Source organism: Pan paniscus, chromosome 17 (genome assembly GCF_029289425.2).
Source record: "Pan paniscus chromosome 17, NHGRI_mPanPan1-v2.0_pri, whole genome shotgun sequence".
Taxonomy (NCBI): domain Eukaryota; kingdom Metazoa; phylum Chordata; class Mammalia; order Primates; family Hominidae; genus Pan; species Pan paniscus.
The window spans coordinates 83,154,637-83,175,817 of NC_073266.2; positions in this window are offsets into that span (position 1 = coordinate 83,154,637).

Genomic DNA, 21,181 nt, shown 5'->3' on the forward strand with positions numbered 1-21,181 from the left:
TTAGGTCAGCCCAGCCACTTACCGCATCAAACATAGCCAAGAACATGTAATGTGCATCTATATATTTTTAGGATAACTCTAAAATTCATAAATTTAATCAATTATGTAAACTTTTAATTATGTAATTTAAGCACCAACATTAAGAAGTTGAAAACCGGCCAGGCATGATGGCTCACGCCTGTAATCTCAACACTTTGGGAGGTTGAGGAGGGCGGATCACTTGAGGCCAGGAGTTCAAGACCAGCCTGGCCAACATGGTGAGAACTCCATCTCTACTAAAAAATACAAAAATTAGCTGGGCATGTGGCACTCACCTGTAGCTACTCTGGAGGCTGAGGCAGGAGAATGGCTTGAACGTGGGAGCTGGAGGTTGCAGTGAGCCGAGATCGTGCCACTGCACTCCAACCTGGGCGACATAGAGAGACTCTCTGAAAAAAAAAAAGAAGTTGAAAATTTTTCCAGAGGGAATAAAAAAGGAAAAACTGACTGCTGGTGATTCATAATTGGGAAAATAAGTATACAAAGTAAAGAGGTTTGAGGCCCAATAATATTTTAAATGTGGTTATATTGCCACAGTATTTAGGATCTATGAAGAGACATTTATGGCTCTGTCTGAAAGTTTCTTTTCCTTAATATGCCACTGCCTTTCAACTGGGTATTAGAAAATTTAATTTTCTTTTCAAGGTAGACAATATTTTTTTTTCAGGTTTGTTATGAAATTGATTTTGTGAAGTGCACGTGGCAGAGCATTCTAAAGGGGAAGGCTGTAATGATCAGTGTTACATAGGCGGTAACTTTTATGGATTAATGTGCATAAAAGACACACAAATGTACAAATACACCATTTGAGTACAAAATACGTGGAGATATACATTAGTGTTCTATCACATCCTCACCTTCTTCTTCTCCCAATTATCCTATTAAATGCAACCAAACAAGGTCTAGAGAATTTTGGAGCTCTACTCCTATGCTTTCCATATTTACAAGAAGTAGGCAAGAGCAAGCAGAAGCAGATGGTGATTGTTTTTTCCTCAAAGAAAGACCAAAATGCATAAAATATGACTCAATGATGCTAATTTTTTAGGTGTATGAGCCTCAGTTGATGGTGTTCATTGTTATTAATATATTGCTGGGCTTCTGCTTTTTCCACTACTAAGAGCAAGAAAGATTTACCCTTAAACATTACCTTGCTCTTGGCTTGACAAACAGTGAGTTACAAAAAGATATTCCAGGAAATGAATATGCTATTTCTTAAAGATTTTTAGGCTGCTCATCTTCCCTTTGTAGGTCTAACTTTGCATTTGAAAGCTATGTTCATCTTTATGATTGGTCAGAAATGCTATCAATATATACTTCGTTAATGAATGATAAACTTGAAACATATACAACTTTTCAAAATAAATTGTCTACTTTATATGAAGTTAATTATTTTCCATAATAATGAGAAGAATAGTCAACCACACTACTCTCTTTTGTAAACCTCATCTTCTTAGATTTGGCCCTGAATTCCTTGACTGAATTCCCAAAATGTGTTTCTGTCCCTACCCATTGTCACCTGAGGGCCTATCCAATAGGACCTTTACCCAGATATTGGCCAAAAGGCCATAAATGATGATATTCAGTCTCTTCTCAGATTAGGGAGTCTTTTAGAAATAGGATATTCATTAGGGAAGAAGACAATGGAATAGCAGTGATTCTAAGACCCATAGAAAAAGTCATCATTTTTACTTGAATTTGGAAATAAATTTGGGCACAGAGTACTATGTATAATAGGCCTATTACACTTTGGATTTTACTTTCCCTGATCTAATTTATGTCATTTGTGCGAGAAATCTAGTCATAGAAATCTATAGTGCATTTAATTATTACCCTTTGCATGCGAAATTTGCAATTTTTTTCTCCCAAATAAAACATGTTAGAAAAAGCCATGATAAAAAGTAGAAAACCTATACATTAATTATAGGCCAAAAAGACACTGCAGTTAAAGTTTTTAATTTTGTTTTTATTTCTTCAGTTACTTAATATCTAATAATATATCAGAGAAAGAATTATTATTAAAGTACTTTCTTCAAAGTGCTATGAATTATACACTTTTCACTTAACCTCATTTATATTTACATTATATATAAAGAAGACTTTTATCTTAGACTTGGAGAGGCCATGCTGAAAATGAGAAGGAAATCAAAGACAAGAGATAAAGAAATAATAGAAAAATATATAAAGAGTGATTTGAACCAACATCCCCACTGAACCCTTATAGAAAAGCTGATTATATTTATAAAAATCTGCTTAATGTCACTAGAGAACTAATAAGACTGTAAAAAGTTATAGGTCCAAAAACTAGAAAAATATTTTGAAACCTAGAAAGGTGAGACCAGCATGTGAAGATGGTTTCTCCTGTGAGTTCTACTTCTAGAAGAAATTCTCATTCTAGAAAAGTGCCACTTCTCAAATTTAGCAGCATATTTTAAAATCTTATGGGATAGGGGTATATAAATAAGAGTCCAGGACCATCAAGCGGGGATGTTTATTATAAGTACCATTTACACTTTTGGTTGAGACTTTCCCAAGGTACACATTTTAAAAGTAAAAGTGACCTAAAAGACAACTGGTTCTTGCAGAAACTAAATCTCAGTTTCAAATCACCTTAATCTCTGAAATTTGATTAGGATGATTTCAGACTTCTATTGTTCTTAGCCACTTTCCAAATGAAAATAAAACTTCTATCTGGAGGTGATAGATAGGCCTTGAATTATCTCAAAGGCTTTTCATTTGTAATGTCCAGCATTTAACCAAAAATATTTAGGCACATGAGGGGACAAAGCTGCATGAAAGAAGAGAGAACACACAGAAAGGGAACAACAGAAAAAAATAACCCACAAGAAATCTATATATTAAAGACTATGTCTGAAGTCCCAACTTTAAAATAACTATGCTTAATATACTTCAAGAAATAAATGTCAAAATTGAGAAATGTAGCAGATAAGAAATGCAACAAAAAAGAAACATATAAAAATCTGAGCAATATAATAATTGTAACCATGATTACAATGTATGACTTTAACAGAAGATTGAACACAACTAAAGAGAGAATTAGTGAACTGGAAGATATAAAAAATTAAAAATCCAGATTGAATCTCAGATATATGAAAAGGTAGATAATATAGAAGAGAGATTTGAGATGGCAGCATTTTGAGAGAAGACCTGAAAGGACTGAGGGCACTTGCTAGGCAAGTATGTGTGGGAAGAGGATTTCAAGCAATAAGAAGGGCAAATAAAAATTCCCTGAGCTAAAACTGCTCTTTTCTTCTTCTTTTTTTTTTCTTTTTCCACAAGATAAAGCATGAGGCCAGTGTGGATAGGGCAGAATGAGCTATAGAGAAAAAAGTAGAAGATGAGGCTAGATAAGTAATGGTGAGGACTGCAGTGTTACATATATAAGGCTATTGTAAAACTTTGATGTTCACCTGAAAGGAGAAGAGAAGACATTGGAAGCATTGAAGAATTTATAGAAGAGGATGACCAGGCCTGTATTTTCACAGGATCCCTCTGGCTGATGAGGAGAAGAGGAAAGCACAGGGAGGAAAATGGGAATCAGTTAGGAGTCTGTTATGAGAAGCCTATAGATAGATAATAGTGGTCTTCACCAAAGTGATAGCAGTGGATGAAATTTGAAGTTATTGTAATTTAAATATATTTTGAAGATAGACTCAATAAGATTTGATTGTTGTATAAATGTGTGAGAGAGAGAGAGAACGGATTCAAATATTTGATTTGATCATCTGAACTGCTGAACGGATAAAACAGCCACTAACTGAGGATGAGGATTTCAAGAGAGGAATGTATGGAGAAAATAAACTTATGGTTAAAATAGTTTTTATGCAACCCAGTGGTGATATTGAGGGAGTGGTTGAAGAGATAAGTCTGGAGACATGAAATTGGGAATCACTTATGTATGCATGGCATAGGAAGCCACTAGTCAGGATGAGATGGACCACAGGCCTGTGCATGTTGAAATAAGGTGTATACCAGTCAGAATGGCTTTTTTTAAAAAGTCAAAATAACAGGTGCTGGCAAGATTGTGGAGAAAAAGGAATGCTTATGCACTGTTGGTGGAAGTGTAAATAAGTTTGACCATTGTGGAAAACAGGCTGGCAATTCCTCAAAGACCTAAAAACAGAAATACTGTTCAACCAAGCAATCCCATTATTGGGTATATACCTAATGGAATATAAATCATTCTACCATAAAGACACATGCACACGTATGTTCATTGCAGCACTATTCACAATAGCAAAGGCATGGAATCAGCCTAAATGCACATCAATGCTAGACTTGATAAAGAAAATGTGGTACATACACAATATGGAATACTACACAGCCATAAAAAATGAAATCACCTCATTTGCAGGAAGATAAGTGGAGCTGGAGGCTATTTTCCTTAGCAAACTAATGCAGAAACAGAAAACCAAATACTGCATATTATAACTTATAAGTGAGAGCTAAAAGATGAGAACATATGGACACAAAGAGAGGAACTACTGGAGAGTGGAGAATGAGAGGTGGAAGAGGATCAGGAAAAATAACTAATGGGTACTAGGATTAATACCTAGGTGATGAAATAACCTGTACAACCACCCTCTGTGAATGAGTTTACCTATATAACAAACCTGTACATGTACCCCTGAACTTAAAAGTAAACAAAAAAGAGAGAGAGAGAGAAATAAAGTGTGTAAAAATAGAGAGCCCTGAATATGCTCACTGTGAAGGAGTCAGGGAAATAAGGAGAAACAGAAGGGAAGGTGGTCAGAGGAAGGAGACACAGAAGTAAAGGCCAAAGAAGTAAGAGGAAACCTGAGATATCCATGTCCAAAAACCATATAAGAAAGGTTTAGAAGAGAAGGGAATGTCAAAGTCTGATAAGTCAATGGAGAGACGAAGCTTTAGAACTGAACATTGTATTTAGCAAAGTGGAGGTGATTGGTAATTATGACAAGATCTGTTTGATGAGTGTGCAAGCCCATTCAGACTTTTTCAAGACAGGATAAGAAAATAATCTACAACTACTGAAGAGATAATTTTATGATATTTTACTGTTAAAGGCAGGAGGGAATTGAGTGGTTACTGAAAGGAATAATGAAGTCAATAGTTTTTCAAGATGGTAGAAATACAATTATGTGTATATTCTAATGGAAAAGATCCTAATGTGGGAGGACTGGGAATTAATGGCTGGAAAGGGAAAAAGTTGCCGGAGTCAAGTTCTTGAGTAATTAAAAGGAAGTAGAATCAAGTACACAGATAGCAGTGTTGGTCTTTGCTAGCAGTACAGAAAGTGCATCAATATTATCAGGATTGTCATTGGTTATATCAGCACAATTACAGACAACTGGGTAGATAATGTTGTAATGGGGCTTATGGAATTTTTGGTCTGTTCCATTTTCTCAAAGAAAGAGAGAATTAAGTTATTAACAACAAAAAAAGGTGGGAAAGGAGATGCTGAAAATTTAAAGAGAGAAGAGATGTCAGGGGAACATTCTTAGACAGGAGTGAGTCTCAATGAATGAGTAAAACATTGTGTGATGGCCAAGAAACACTAAAGACTGCATTGACCAACAGGAGAATCCTGAGTTTAGTAAGACCAGTCAGCTAATGGTGTCTTTCTTACCTTTGATCATGTTCAGCTGCAGTTTCAGGGCAAAGGTGCAGAGCAGATCAAGAATTAGATATAATCAGAGCTGAAGTTTAGCCAAACAAGGACAAAGCTATGGAGAAGAAAGATAGTGGAGGCTGAATGCAAGGACATGCTTATGATGATTGGACTTTAAACTCTGTAAAGAAAGAAGTGAAAAAATGGAGTGAGAAAGCAAGTCTATAAATCCTAAATTCTGGTGGGATCTAAGGATTCACTAGCAATTGAAACTAGAGGAAAAGTTTGGGAATATAATTTGATGGTGATCAGAGAGCAGGATGCTTCAGAATGGATTCTGGAGGGATTGCAGTTATTGATTAAAGACAAAATGTAAACTATAAACAGGGACTGAGAGTTTGTAGTGGGGTAAAGAATAAGATCCTTGAGAGTTAGAACCTTGAGAGGCCCCAAAGAATTGATGGCTCATACATATGTATGTTTACATCTTAAATAATTAGCCCGGGGTGGTGTATTAGTCCATTCGCACACTGCTATAAAGAACTACCTGAGACTGGGTAATTTATGAAGAAAGTGGTTTAATTGACTCAGAGTTCCATGAGTTTGATAGGAAGCATGACTGAGAGGCTTCAGGAAATTTACAATCATGGCATCAAGCGAAGAAGAAGCAAGCACCTTCTTCGCATGGTGGCAGGAAGAGTGAGAAAGAAATGGGAAGTGCCACACACTTTTAAACCATCAGATCTCGTGAAAACTCACTCACTATCAGAAGAACAGCAAGGGGGAAATCTGCCCTCATGATCCAGTCACCTCCCACCAACCTCTTCTCCAATTCAACATGAGATTTGGGCTGGGACACAAATCATATCAAGTAGTATATGAATCACATCGTAAATTTCAGTTACATCAGTTCACTGGAAGTCATTTTTAATGAAAGATGCAGGCTGTATTGTCATTTAATATTTAAGATTCACTGTATTATATTTTAAACATGTAAATACAACCAAAGGAAGTGGAAAGAATAGAAAAGGATTATAATTAATACCTGCGATGGTTAATTTCACATGTCAACTTGACTTGGCCATGAGATGCCAAGATAATTGGCTAAATGTTATTTCTAGGTGTATGTGTGATGGTGTTTCCAGAAGAGATTAGCATTTAAATGGGTGGTCTGAGTAAGGCAGATGGCCCTTCTCAGTGTGAGTGGGTGTGACAAAACATTTTAAATGGTCCATTTTCAAGGCATGATAAATCTAAGTACTGGCAGCCAGCCTGCAGATGTAACAAACCACACGGCTAATGCACCTAGAAGGTCACAATAACCGAACAGAATGTAGGGTAGAAGCTTTTATTATTGAGAAATCGAAACTTAAGCAGGGAAGGGGATGGGGTATAACCTTATAAAGGGGATAATGAAACTTAGTCGATGTCCAGGAAGATTGTAACCCCATAGTACTCGACCAACGAGGGACTTGGGGAGGGACTTGCATCCTAGGAAATAAATTACCTGCTATAACTGCCCCAGGTGTGCCTGCCTACCAGACACCCGATCTTGCAAGACCGCCATTAAAAGTCTGGCTTCTGCAGTTCTTCGTGTCTCTGGGTCCATTCTTTGGGTTTGGATGGGTAAATGTGTGTTTCTTACAGTGGGCATCACCCAATCCCTTCACAGCCTGAACAGAACAAAATGTCAGAGGAAAGTTGAATTCGCTCTCTGCTTGTGAGTGCTTGAACTGGAACATGGATTGGCCCTCAGTGCTCCTGTTTCTTAGGCCTTCAAGACTAGATCAGAATCTTCACCATCAGCACTGTTGGTCCTCCTGCTTTCAGGCCTTCAAACCACACCACCAGCTTTCCTTGGTGCCCAGCTGGCAGATGGCTCATTGTGGGATCTCTCAGCCTCTGTAATCACATAACAAATACTTTACAATAAATCTCTTTTACCATCTAATATAAACTATGTATATAATACATCTCATATAATACATATATTGTCTATTTTATACACACACACACACACCCCCTATGCATCTGTATCCCTCCTTTTGGTACTGCTCCTCTAGAGAACCCTGACTGATATAATATCATCAACTGAAGACAACGTGTTTTACCGAACCACCAGCAGGAGATGTATTTTCACTTATTGGAGTTGTTTGAAAGAGTTAACAAGTTAGATATTTTTTAATATTTTAAGAAAATCAAAGTAGTGATTATATATATATAATGTATAGTGATAGACATTGCTTACAAAGTTCTGTTTGATGTGTTTACAATAAAGCTGTGCGTTAAATATTATTGTTGTCCTTATTTATTGTTGAGAAACTAAGGCACAGAGAGTTTAAATGGTTATTAAGGTTAAAGAGCTAAAAAGTGGAAGAACAGGCATTTTAACTCAGGCTGACTTCTGAGACCTTGCCCTGTACCCAATGACTAATATAAAGTGCATATTAATAGACTTTGTTCAGACTATTATCCTCATAATGTGCTTTTCTATTTCAAATTTCTTTGGTTTTTCAAATTCATTACATCCTTCCAAAAGGTATTCTTTATTTGTCTGTCCTTAAATGAAATCATTTGGTAGGATATATTATCAATTATGAAGGTGATGAACGGCTGCATTACTTTTCAAAGAGTAATACTTTATTACTCTTTACACTTGACAGCAGCTGTTTCAGCAAGCTGTCAAGTATAATATTTCCTCAAAAACCACTAAGGTCACGATTAGTCTTGTCACGGCCCTAACAAGAACTCTTCCTTTGCTAGTGATGCAGTTAGTTGTCAAGTTCCATCATATGTTGTTTCTTCGTAATTAATTCAAGACAAATATCAAGTTGCAGGGAAGCTCGTTTTAAATAGGATTCGAATCGTCTTGTGAGACTTATTAATTGAAGTGTCAATGGTAGGCAAAACTGACTGTGTACCTGGTATTTCTCAACACATTTAAGTATCTCTTATAAAGAATATTATATTAGATGGAGAAAATGTTATAAATAAATGCTTAATTAAAACCAAATAAGAGAAGAGCTTTTAAGAATATTAAGGAGTAGGCCGGGCGCGGTAGCTCACGCCTGTAATCCCAGCACTTTGGGAGTCCGAGGCGGGCAGATCACGAGGTCAGGAGATCAAGACCATCCTGGCTAACACGGTGAAACCCCGTCTCTACTAAAAATACAAAAAATTAGCCAGGCGTGGTGGCGGGCGCCTGTAGTCCCAGCTACTCGGGAGGCTGAGGCAGGAGAATGGCATGAACCCAGAAGGCGGAGCTTGCAGTGAGAAGAGATCACTGAGCACTCCAGCCTGGGTGACAGAGCGAGACTCCGTCTCAGAAAAAAAAAAAAAAAAAAAGAAGTAGGCTTATATCTTAAAACACCCAGATATTGCTGTGGACTTTGTACTTGCTCTTCCTGGGAATTTTTGATGGCTGCCTTCTTCTCAACTTTCAGGTACCATGACTCATTCTCATTCTTAGTGAAATTGTCCAACCATCTTACCCAAAGTAGCATTCTTTTTTCCCATTATGCTCTATGACAAGACCCTATTTTCTTCATTATAGCAATTAATAAATATGCTTATTTATTCTTTTATTTTCTTCTAATTTTAATTTTAATGTTTTTTTGAGACAGGCTTTTGCCATGTTGCCCATGCTGGTCTCAAACTCTTGGGCTCAAATCGTCTGCTCATCTTGGCTTCCCAAAGTCCTGGGATTAGAAGCATGAGCCGCTGAGCCTGGCCTATTCTTTTATTTTCTTCCCAAGCACCACTGCATGAAGGAATCAAGGAAGCATCATTGACCATTGCATTTAAAGGCCCTTAAGAGTGCCTAGCAGAGAGTAGATATTTTAGGATATTTGAATATTTTGATTTGATGCATATTTTGTAAAGTAATTTCAAAAAAAACTATTGACTGCTTTAAAAGTATTTTTGCAAAGAAAAATCTGTTACAAATTTTAAAAAATGGCAATTAGTAAATCAATTTTGGGTTCAGTCAATATTGCTTGTGAAATCTCCTGTTTGAAAACATCTCACACAATTTAAAGCAAAAGTGGTTTATTTTTGTACATTCATGTATTCTCACTGCATTCATCTTGTTTTTAACATGCTCAGTTAAGCCTGAAAAATAGGCAAAAGCAAATGTTGATCCAGTTTTGTGAGTACTGAAGCTTATACTAATTCAGAGGTAGGGGGCCCTTTAAAAAAATAGGAAGTGTTAAGTGCAAGATCAGTCACAAAATAAATAGTTGTTTAGATTGTGAATGTATATAACAATAGATTAAAACTGAATGCTAGCAAATATTATAAACATCAGAAAGTTCAGACTAATTAATAATTTTATTAATTAGCCCACGACACATTACATAATAGTTTTCTCTCCTAATTTTTGGCTCAGTATTTTTTGAATGCATCCTCATTTGACAACAATTTTGTAATATTTTCTAGAGAGAATAGTAGGGTAATTCAGTATTTTCTATGGATACATTCGGCAATATTTAATTATTATTTATAATCCCTAACAATTCCCCCATCATTTTAAAATTCAAGTATGTTTTATAATTTTTTTCAAATGAGAGAAAATTGCTAGAAATATTTTCTACATATGAGATGTAGGATTGCAGAGCACTTCCAGGTTCCTTCTGCAGTAGCTAATCTTACACATGCTTTAAATTGACAACAGTCATTGGCCAATTTGTACTGATGTCCTGGTTTCAGAGGTGTGAGTTTTATGTTGTCTTTGTTCATATCAGTATTTCACATTACATCAGCAAAAAATTTATTTTTCCAACATGTTTATGTGACTCAGTCCACTTCATTAATGGGATTATAACACAATACAAAAGCCTTTTAATTACTTGTGTTCAACATGTATCTCTTCTCTTAGGTGAGTTACTGCTTCGGTGTAACTTGAAGTCATTTTTCATTACAATTAGCATCTTCATGTCAGAATTATTTCAACTTATTACTTTAATTTTGCATTCCATCAATTTTAGCTTCATTTTCGCTCAGGTCTTTACTAAATAAATTTAATATTCACATGTAGTTTTAATTCAGGAATTTGCAGTTTCTTAATTTATTGAAACTTTTCAAAATGTATTTTTCCTCAAATTGTAGTTTTCCAGTCTATCTTCCTTCCCATGATGCCTAAGTCCAATCTATTAAATTCTAAACAAGGAAAAGTACAGCAAAAAAAAAAAAAAAAAAAAATGTAATGCAAAAAGCCAGCAATCTTAACTAATTTGAGTTTAAATATGCAATTTTTGATAATTAAAAAGATGCATATGACCATGTGAATACAGTGATAAGATTTATCTGTGGCATTGCAAGGACAAGGCTGTGAAGCTTAAGCTTAATTAGTTCTATGGTACATCAGTTTCAAGTAAAAGATGAAAATGGTACTATACTCTCCCTCAGTATATGTGCTTGATAGACAGGTGTATGCTTTCAATGCAAATCTTCAAAGAAGATTTAAAAACACATTTTATTTTTAAACACCTGTAATTGTTTTATAAACAAATTGGAGGGAAACTTTTATGTAGCTCTTTGAAAATAATATTAATTTCTTAAAATATGTATTGAAAAATTTATATATCTAAAAATGGACATTACTTTAAGAACAATAAAACCAAGTTTGAGAAAAGCTGGGCAAATTTTAAAGCAGACTATAAGCCCCTTGAATAAACTGATTTCATTTATTTCTAATTCCTGTTGTCTAGAATGCAAATGAAACTCAGTAAATATTTGTGACTGTATACATAAATAAATTAATGAGCCTAAAAATTTGAAATAAGACCCTAGAAATCAAATATTTAATGCAAAAGGATAAACACACCATGTAAATAAAAGGAAACTAGTCTCCTGATTAAGAAAAATTATAATGGAAAATATAATATTTACATAGTAATGGTTGATTTATATTTAAACATTTCTTTCGGATAAGAGGATAATGATGAAAAAAGTTTGGCTGTTCAAAGTAAAGAGATCTAATTCTGGGACAAGGTAATTAGAGTGAGTAATGCAACTAATGTGCTATTAAAAGACTAATCAATGGCCAAAGGAGAGAGAAAAAGTTAACAATATCTCTGGTAAACTGAGGAATCTCAACAAGAAATGGCTTTACATTTTCCCAACTTCAATGCTTTTCTTCTTCTTAGCTTTATGAACCCACTTTCTTTGATGGTTCTTCCCAAAATACATAACTTTTTGGCCACATGTACTATCATTATAATCCCATTCTTGTGTTTAAGACATAGTCATGTTGACTTTGAACTGACAATTTCAAAACTGGGTCAAGGGTCCTCTCATCTCTGCAGTGTAGGCTAAAGCCATGACTTTCATGAGTGTGAGTTGTTGTGCATGCATGTGGGCCTCCTGTGGTGGGGGAAGTTCAAATTCCATCTTTCCCTTCCCCTTCTAAGCCCCAACTCCTCTATCATTGAAGGCAAAGGCAGGAAAGAAGAAGACAAAAAAGGCAATCATCTTACAGGTAAGGCGTGAACACAGCCTGGTTCTGTTGGTTCTTGCTGCATCTCTGGTTAACCTAATAATGGGAGGGAAGGTGGAGTACAGTTACAATGTATTTCTTTGCTAAAAGTTTCATCTGCAAGTGGGAGAGCGATTCTATTACCTGCAGGATTAATTTGCAATGCTGATTGTCCACTGGAGATTTGTGGTCTTAAATTTCAAGCTAATCTGTATGTTTTAATGTTTAATCCGCTGGGTTCAGCTATTCAGCTTCAGGGAGAGCCTTGTCTCTAATCAGAGATGGAGTTTTACCAGGAGTATACAGAAAGAAGAAATTGTACGAAGTAGATGCAAACAGTTCATTAGGACTACTAAGTATGAAATCTAAGTTAGGGGCAGAAAAGAGGGATAGGATAGCCTTTGTAAGTTATTGGATTCAACAGACGGAGGTTCTATGGTTGCTAAGAAATTGTTGAAATTTGGGCCCTAAACATGGCATTTTGGAGTTTCTGCTTTTGAGCAGTGTTCTAGAATCATGCTAGAAATGCCACCCAGGGTCTAGCATCAACTGGATCACCTGGGAGCTTTTATAAGTATAAACTCTCAGTTGAATCAGGATTTGCATCTTAGAAAGTTCTCCAGGTGATTCAAATGCACATTAAGCTTGAGAAACACTGGTCTAGAATAGTGGTTCTCAACACTAATTGCATATTAAAATCAACTGCAAAGCTTTTAAAATATTCCCAGTTCCATTGAAAATCAAGTGGGAAACTCTTGGGGTGGGGCTGAGGCATTGATATTTTTTAAAGCCCCAATTTGACCCTAATAGTGGATGGTTACTAAAGAGTCATCTAGGAACAGAGAGGCCATCTACATGGATTCTGAAGTTTCCAAGTTACCACCTCTTTCTCAGCTTCAGCCAGTTGCTGTCATGTGGGAATACGAGTTGTCACAGATCAATTTTCAAAAAAAAACAATAAATCTGGATTTCATGAGAAATACCTAGATTTTTAGATGTTAGTTAAATTTAAAAATTAAAAAAAAAAGTTCACTGGAGATTTCAAACAGTAGTTGGATTCAGACTTCAGGTTTGCATTTCAGAAATAATGTTGAGCCCTCAAGCTTTCAGACTCAAAAATTCTATTTTCTTAGCACACCAGAGCCATTCCCTTTCTTCAATTGTTGAGCCACATTAAGTAAGTTCATAATTATTTTAAAAGTAAATTTTAATGAGTAGAATCTCTGGGGATTTCACAGGGATCAAAACACTCACATTCGCATTATCATCGTCTTCCCTGTAGGCTGAGCTACATGGGTACAAAATAATCAGAGGTCATCAGGGAAATGTCATAGAAAATGTTAAATTAGATGAATCCAGAGAAAATCTTCTCCTTATATCTTTATTAAATGAAAAACTGTTCTCTGCATTACAAAAATACTTAAAAGCCTTTATGTTAATTCTTCCCATTCAGAGTATGTGAAAACCACATACATTATTTGGTCCATTTTTTTCTTCTTTCTATATTATCTTTTCTGAATAAAGTCTCCCTTGATATTAGACACATTGGGTTTTTTTGTTGTTTTTCTTACATTAATAAAATCAATTAAATTTACTTCAAGGACTGTGAACATGGTAACCATTTTCTTTTATAAAGTGATTTTCAATAACTGTTCTAATCCATTATTCTGTGCAAACATCCTCTTTATTAAAATTGTTTTAATTATCCATAAGCTATGGAAAATGTAACCATTTGGATTTGTAGGTAATAAGCTGGACAATGACAATGAGAAGCAGTTCATTCAGATGACAAGCAGTTCATCGAGATAAAGCTGTTATCAGTAACTAGTGCCTCTGTGAGAGCTACCCCAGTTCATGCCCTCAGTTACTCTGTAGGAGCTTTCTCCCCCACTCTACATCCACATTCGCACACACCACCCACCTCTCCATCGCCTTCCAAATTTAGGGTTACAGGTTTCCTAAGTATTGCAATATGGTCTGTGCAGAGTATTGAGACAGGGGCCAAACCCAATGGGAGGGATGACTACTGAGACACTGGCAAGGATAAACCAGCATGGGCTCTGAGTGCAGGAATGGAAGGATCCCATTCACATGAGGGATAAAGTTAACCAGGCTGTTCAGAGGACTTGGATTCAATGATTTTAGACCCTCACTCAATGACCAGTTTCTTGATCCACCAACTCAACATTTCCCAGGAAACCTCTCCCTCACCTATCCCCTTTGCAATCTGCCTTATAATTCTTAACATAAAACTTTTTTATCCAATATACAAAAGCTGAAGGATGGAGGGAGGGAAAGCTAATTTACTTTACAATAGATCTGGAAGGAGTAGGGACCAAAATCATTGCAGCTAAAACTCTAGATCCTCTTTCCTGGAGAGTAAAGAGGGCTCTATTTTCAAAAACTACGAGCAAAGGAAAACGACTCCTTTACTTTTTGGAATGAAGGCATCATAGACCCTTTGAGAAGGCTGAGTTCTTTCAAGAATGGAAAGACATGAACGGGGGAAAGAGTTATTTCCACATTAACTGAAATTGAATATTCTTATTTTACATTTAAGTAAATATGAATACTATATATATGTATGTTTTGGGTAGCAAAATTGTGTTACACACATTATATTTGGGACTAGAGTTAAACAGAATATGGTTTATCCTTTCCAGTGGTTTAGAGACAGTGGAGACATAAATGTGGTCAGAGAAAAGTACAAATTCCAGAAAGAAATGATTAATACCAAATGCCACAAAGATGTCAAATAAAGTGAAGATTTAAAATGATCTACAAAGTTTTAAGTCAGAAGGTCAGTATGATTTTTCTGTGGTGATGATGACTAAAGCCACTTTGCTGTGGCTAGAGGAATTAATAGGGAGGTAAGAATTTGGAAATCAGAATTACAGATTATACTTTCAGGAAGCAAAACAGAAAGAAATGAAAAGAATGCAGCTAACAATGGGACAGGAAGACAATGAATGTTTGAAGGAGAATTTATTGTCTTAACTTTATAGTTATTGAACCAATAGGGATAGATAAGTTAGAAATAACAAAAATAAATTGTACAATTAGTGGAAAAAAGTGACAAACAGGCAATGGATTGAATTCAGAAAATCAGTGAGGGGATTAATCTTATGTAGGAGATTGGGTAGTGCTTCCTCTGAGAAAAGGAGAAAGGTAAGGCTGGGTTGGAATGCAGGTAATTTCTCTGGACACAGAACATTCAACCAAGAGGCTGTTATTGCCTCTATGAGAGAAGGCACTTTACCTCTTTAGCTACCAGCCTGACATAAGCCATCATCACCTGTCGCCTGGACTATTGCAATTGTCTCATACCAACCTACTCACTTTTAACCTCATGTCCTCTCACACATTTCTCATTGCCACACCCAGAGTAATATTACAATTTACTTTTGGTCATATTACCCACCCCGAAAAAAACCCTCCAGATACTTGACATAAATGCCACAATACTCATGGTGACCTATTTGATTAGCCAATGTTCAGCCCCACACCCACCCTCACTCTCAAATTCCCTGACTCATCTACATCTCTCTCTCTGGATCTCTGGCTTCAGCCACAATGGCCTTTCCGAAGGCCACTATGTGTGCTCCAATATTGCTCAGAACTTTCCATTTGATGTTCCCTCAAACAGGAAGGCTCTTCCCAAGAAGCCATGCTGAGCTTCTTCACTTCCTTCAGATGCTACAACACAGTGAGACCTTTTCAAGTGAAGATCCTAAAAATTTCACAATGTTCCCCTCTTGACATTTTTTATCCCCATTTCCTGAATCCCGTTTTCGATTCAGACTGACCACTTGAATTCCGTACCATTGTCTGACTCCATCAGGAGAGAGTACTGATTTTAATCTGCTATTCACTGCTTCATTCTCAGCTCCTAAACTGGCGATTGACGTAGTAGATACTCAATGCGCATTTACTCAATAAATTGTAATAAGTAATTGAGCACTGAGTCCATTGGGGACAAGTTAAAGGCCATCTAAGAAGTACTGATGGTCATTTTAGGCTAAAAATTGATTTGGTTAAAAATGGACATATTAGGTTAGAACATTTTTCAAGAAAGACACAACAAGTTCAAGGCTCCAGAGTTGACAGTAAAGGACATATATGGATTGCCATGTGTAAATCAGCACTGCTCAACAGAAATGTAATGCAAACAACAAATGCAAGCCACATGTAATTTTACATGTTCTAGTAACCATGTAAAAATAGATTTAAAAAAAGAGAAAAGGTAATGTTAATTTAAAAATTATATTCTATATGCTATTGATTTCAATTATCCAAAATTTTATTTCAACATAAATATTATAAATATTTATTATAAAATATTTATTTATTTTTATACAATCTTTATTATAATAAATTCCTATTATAAAGTATTACTAATTTGATCTTATATTTTTCCATACCAAATCATCAAACTCTACTGCATTTTTCACACATTTAACAAACATTAATTGACATAAATCACGTTTGTTGTACTCAGTAGACCATGTGGATAGTGGCTACCATCTCAGACAGTGTAAATTTGGATAAATGTAGAGTTGAAAATGGCTTGGTTCTGACTGAAAGATATTGAGGAAATTGAGTGTGAAAATAAGACATTTGTTGAAATAATATAACAAGAAGCCAGTTGCATCAGTAGGAGAAATGAATATGAGGAAAGTAGATTGTGGACAGAGTTCTAAATTATGTCAAAGGGCAAATTCAGTGGAATTATGAGAGTGTAACATCTTAAAGAAAGGGTTTTGTGATCAGAGATTGCATGAAACGTGAGATGGCAATGAAAGTTGTTACAGTTAAACACTTTAATTGGGCAGCAGCAGCAGTTTAGAAAAAGGGCAGGTGGGCAAGGAGACTGAAGCCAATGTTCTCAGAGAGTGTGAGTGACAGGTCAATAAATGACAGCAATGAAGTCCAGATGGTGATAGCTGGAATGCCTGACACCAAAAAGAGAAGACCTTAGCACAAGGGTGAAATGATGGATCTTTTAATACATTTAATGTGGGCTGTAGAGATGGCTAAGAAAAGTCATCAACATGGGGAGGGGAGGATGATGAGAAAGAGGTCAGAGGGCAATAATGGGAAACATATTTGAATGGAAAATAGGCTGCTGGAACAGCAAAGGGAAGCTCATGTTTTCCCAGTTAAAAGAGCAAAACATACCTATTGAGGATCAAGTTAAATCAGAGGATGTGTCCTGGCTATAAAGCAGAATTTTTCTTCAAGTAAGCTAGCATAGGCACACTACCCTAATCTTCTAACATCATATGGCTCATCCTGAGGGACCCACATAATAGTTCTTTGTTAGCCAAGATAAACTGCTTAAATCTAAGAAGTGATATCAAGGCAACTCCTTCTGATAATTCACAGTATATTCACTATTCCTGATGGCCCTTCTATATTAATGAATTCAGAAGCTTCTTTAGAAGGGTGAAGAAGGAAATAAAGGAGGCCCTAACTGAGTCCTGGGTCTCAAAAGAATGTATCTGAGACTTTGTAAAATAAATCTTAAAAACTTAAAGAAAGGAATAAAGTCAGTATTCATGTGAAAATATATTATTTAGCCCAATAAAGACTGAACTAGTCGCAAAAATACTCCTAAACAATTCACTAAACTTGGGCATTATTTCGTATTCATTCAACAAATATTTAGTGGATTTTAGCATACTACAAAGTTCTTAAGATAAAGCAATGGAAAAGTTAATCTTTCTTGAAGAGTTTCAAATTAAAACAGGAGGCTGAAAATCAACTAAGAAATTATAATAGGATATGGAGGGGCTTTTATGCACTATCTTAACTTGTGGATGGGAGATTTGTAGAAATACAACATCATCTCATGCAACATACAGTCATTCCCCAAGTAACTGACACATCATCGAGTTTGTAGAGCATGAGAACACAGAAGAGAAAACCATGTAACACACCATTGCAGCACAACCGTAATGTTCCCTAGACCCCCTCTTCACTTATTCACACACTCTCTGAAAATCCGAGTTTTTCTGTTTCTCTCTGCAAGACAGTTATAACTTAACAGAAGTAGTTCTCAAGCTTGGCTGCACATTACAATGACTTGTGTAACTTTTACAAAAGACCTTTGTAGAGGTCACACCCCAGGCCAGTTAAATCTGAGTCTCTTGGGATGAGATTCCTGCATCAGTCTTTTTTTTTACAGTTTCCCGGGTGGTTCCACATGCAGACAGGTTGTGCACCACTGCCTAGAGCATTCAGTAAACCCAAACTCGGCCTAATTCAAAACATGACTTCTTGGCCTCAAGCATGACCTCTTTAAAGAGCTTAAATTTATGGCTTTTCTCATGCAATCCAGGTCAAATTCTGTAGTGTTCTGAAAGCAATTAACTAAGAAAGAGAATCTTAGAGATTTCAGACTGGGAAGGATCAAGGATAGTCCCACAGTTTCTGGCATGAATCGGTGGTAAAAGCTGTAGCATTAATTGAGATAAGGAATCCAGGGAGGGAAGTAAATTTAGGAGCAATGGAGAAAGTTCAGAAGTTTGGCAGATTTCGGTTGCCTACATCTGACAGCAGCTAATTACATATAGCCTATATTATGTTTCTAATAACTAAGGTTCACTGGAGTACTTAACATGAATGAAATCAGGTTGTTTTAGAAACCAAGTTTTTTTGTAAGAGAATAAAATTAATTACATAATCTTGCAAATGAAAGCAGAGTCCACGTGCTGATGTTAAAGAAAAAAAAAAGATATTCATCACACTTGTTAAGGATGGTAAGGCAGATTTTATCCAAGGTGACCATTGCCATCAGTAAATGCAGTCTTGCATTGGGAAAGAGAGATTGGACTCAACTCTGATTCCAACAAGGACAAGCGGAGATTTTTAACCAAGAAGCAGGGTGGGTGTCAATGGATAGAAAAATTGCTAAGAGAAAACATCAGGGATAAGGGGTTTCTGGCTAACCTGACTTGATGGGATTATTGCTGAAGGTAAGCCAGGGTAATCAGCCATCCAGGCTTGTCCAATGCTGTACCAACAGAGGGTGAGGATGAATTCTAATAAACTGACTTGCACAATTCTTACTCAAACTGGATTCTACAAGGACACAGAGGGAAGCCCAAGGTTGGGCCTCGCCAAGCAGAAGAAGACTCTGAGGAGCCTGACTAAAGTTTTGTTCAAAGGAGAGAGGCTTCGTCAATGCTAAGGAAGAATCATCATATCTAATGGGGGAAAGTGTTTCTAAATAATAATATTCAAATTAAGAGAATATTACATAGTGTTGTACTCAATTTGGGGAAGATATTAAGTCTCAATTGTGAAATCATATTATCTTTTAAAATATATCGATGTCTTACGTTGAACCCTACCTTCTTTTAACCATTGACTCTTCAAATCTCAGTAGTGTTCTGCAAAGAAGAATGTTTCTCTTAAGCATATCTGCATGGGTGCTTTAAACAAAGGCAAAATAAAAGTAATTACTATTTTGTAATTGAAGAGGTCTGAATGAGTACAGCCTTTCAATCAGGGTCTTGCCAATATTCAACAACATAGAGTATTTTCCTCCCACTATAATTCTATGTACTTTTCTTTATAATTTCACAAGATGTCTTATAATTTCCACCATTTTTACATGCCCTTAATGCTATTCTTACCAATAATGGTGTAAAAAATAAAAAATACATTCTTCAGCTTCTATTCATTTAATATTTTATCCCCAGGATATAAGTATAGTTGTATGAGTTTGGTTTTAACAAATAATGCATGTGTCATAACTTATAATTCTTTCTTGGCTTTGGTTAGATATTAAAATAGAAGAAATGACACATTCAGAGCCCTTTTACCTTTCATACCAGGCTTGCAATGTTCTCCAAGAAGACGAATGACTGGATTACATTTTGGGTATTAAAGTGAGGCTTATTACGCTGTTCAACAAAAGTGCGTTGAATAGCATTTTCATTATATTCAAATCATTTCCAGAGTTACACACTTAAAAAGTAAATGAAGTGTAGTCCTGTAGAGAATTACTCCTGTGTGAATTCAGGCAAAGTAAGAATAGTATATTATTCTTAATAGAAAATCCTAAATATATATTTGAGCTATAAATACATGTAAAAATAAATGATATGTTTTCCAAGGATATTTTACTGTGAAGTTAAAGGTGGTTAAGGAAAAAGTCATTTAAAAAACTTAGAAAAATATATTCTGGAAAATGAGTGGCATGCTGTTCAGTTTCTACAGCCTTATTATAGCCCATCCCCCAAATTCTTCCATTTCATCCATGAAACACCCAATTTTTGCATGTCTTGATGTTCATAAGCTGAGTGGTGATATTTCTTCTACTCCTCTTGGAAGACATGAGTCCTTTCTGTTGCCATCAAAAACTCCATATATACTTGTATACCTGATTTTTTCTCTTACCACTTGTCCTGTTCTTTGGGATTACATAAAATACTTCCATATAATTATGCCATAACAAACCTGATATAAACAGGTAACATAAGAAGATAATAAGAGAGAAAGGTAATTATATTTGTTTTACTATCTGCATAATATAACATTTATTATGAAAAGATGATGTTATAAAAGGGCGATTAATTTCATATAGATAAATATAGGCATTACCAAAAGTTTACTTAAAATTAACGAATAACATATTTTTTCCAATTTAAAAATTTCTTTTATTCACTGAGTAAAATAAATACAAGGATTAATGAAAAACTTTTTACTCTACTACTTAATACTCATTGACAGATTGTATTCTATATTATTCTTTCAATTTTTTCTGCTCTGATTTATAGCAGGATATTCATAAGTAAATTTAAATTCATCCAGGATTTGATACTTCAGTTTTATCATTCTTGCTCTCTGCATCAGTCATGTAAACCTATATTGAAAGAAATTAGACGAGACCAAACAGAAATGAGGCTGTTGGTCAGAAAATAAAATAAACTAAAAAAAGATTTGAAAATATGGTTCACAACATTATTCTTTGTATCAGCAATGCTTTCCACTACAAGCTGTTTATAACTATACAACTGGCAAGACCATTTGAAATGTGTTTTTAAAAGCTG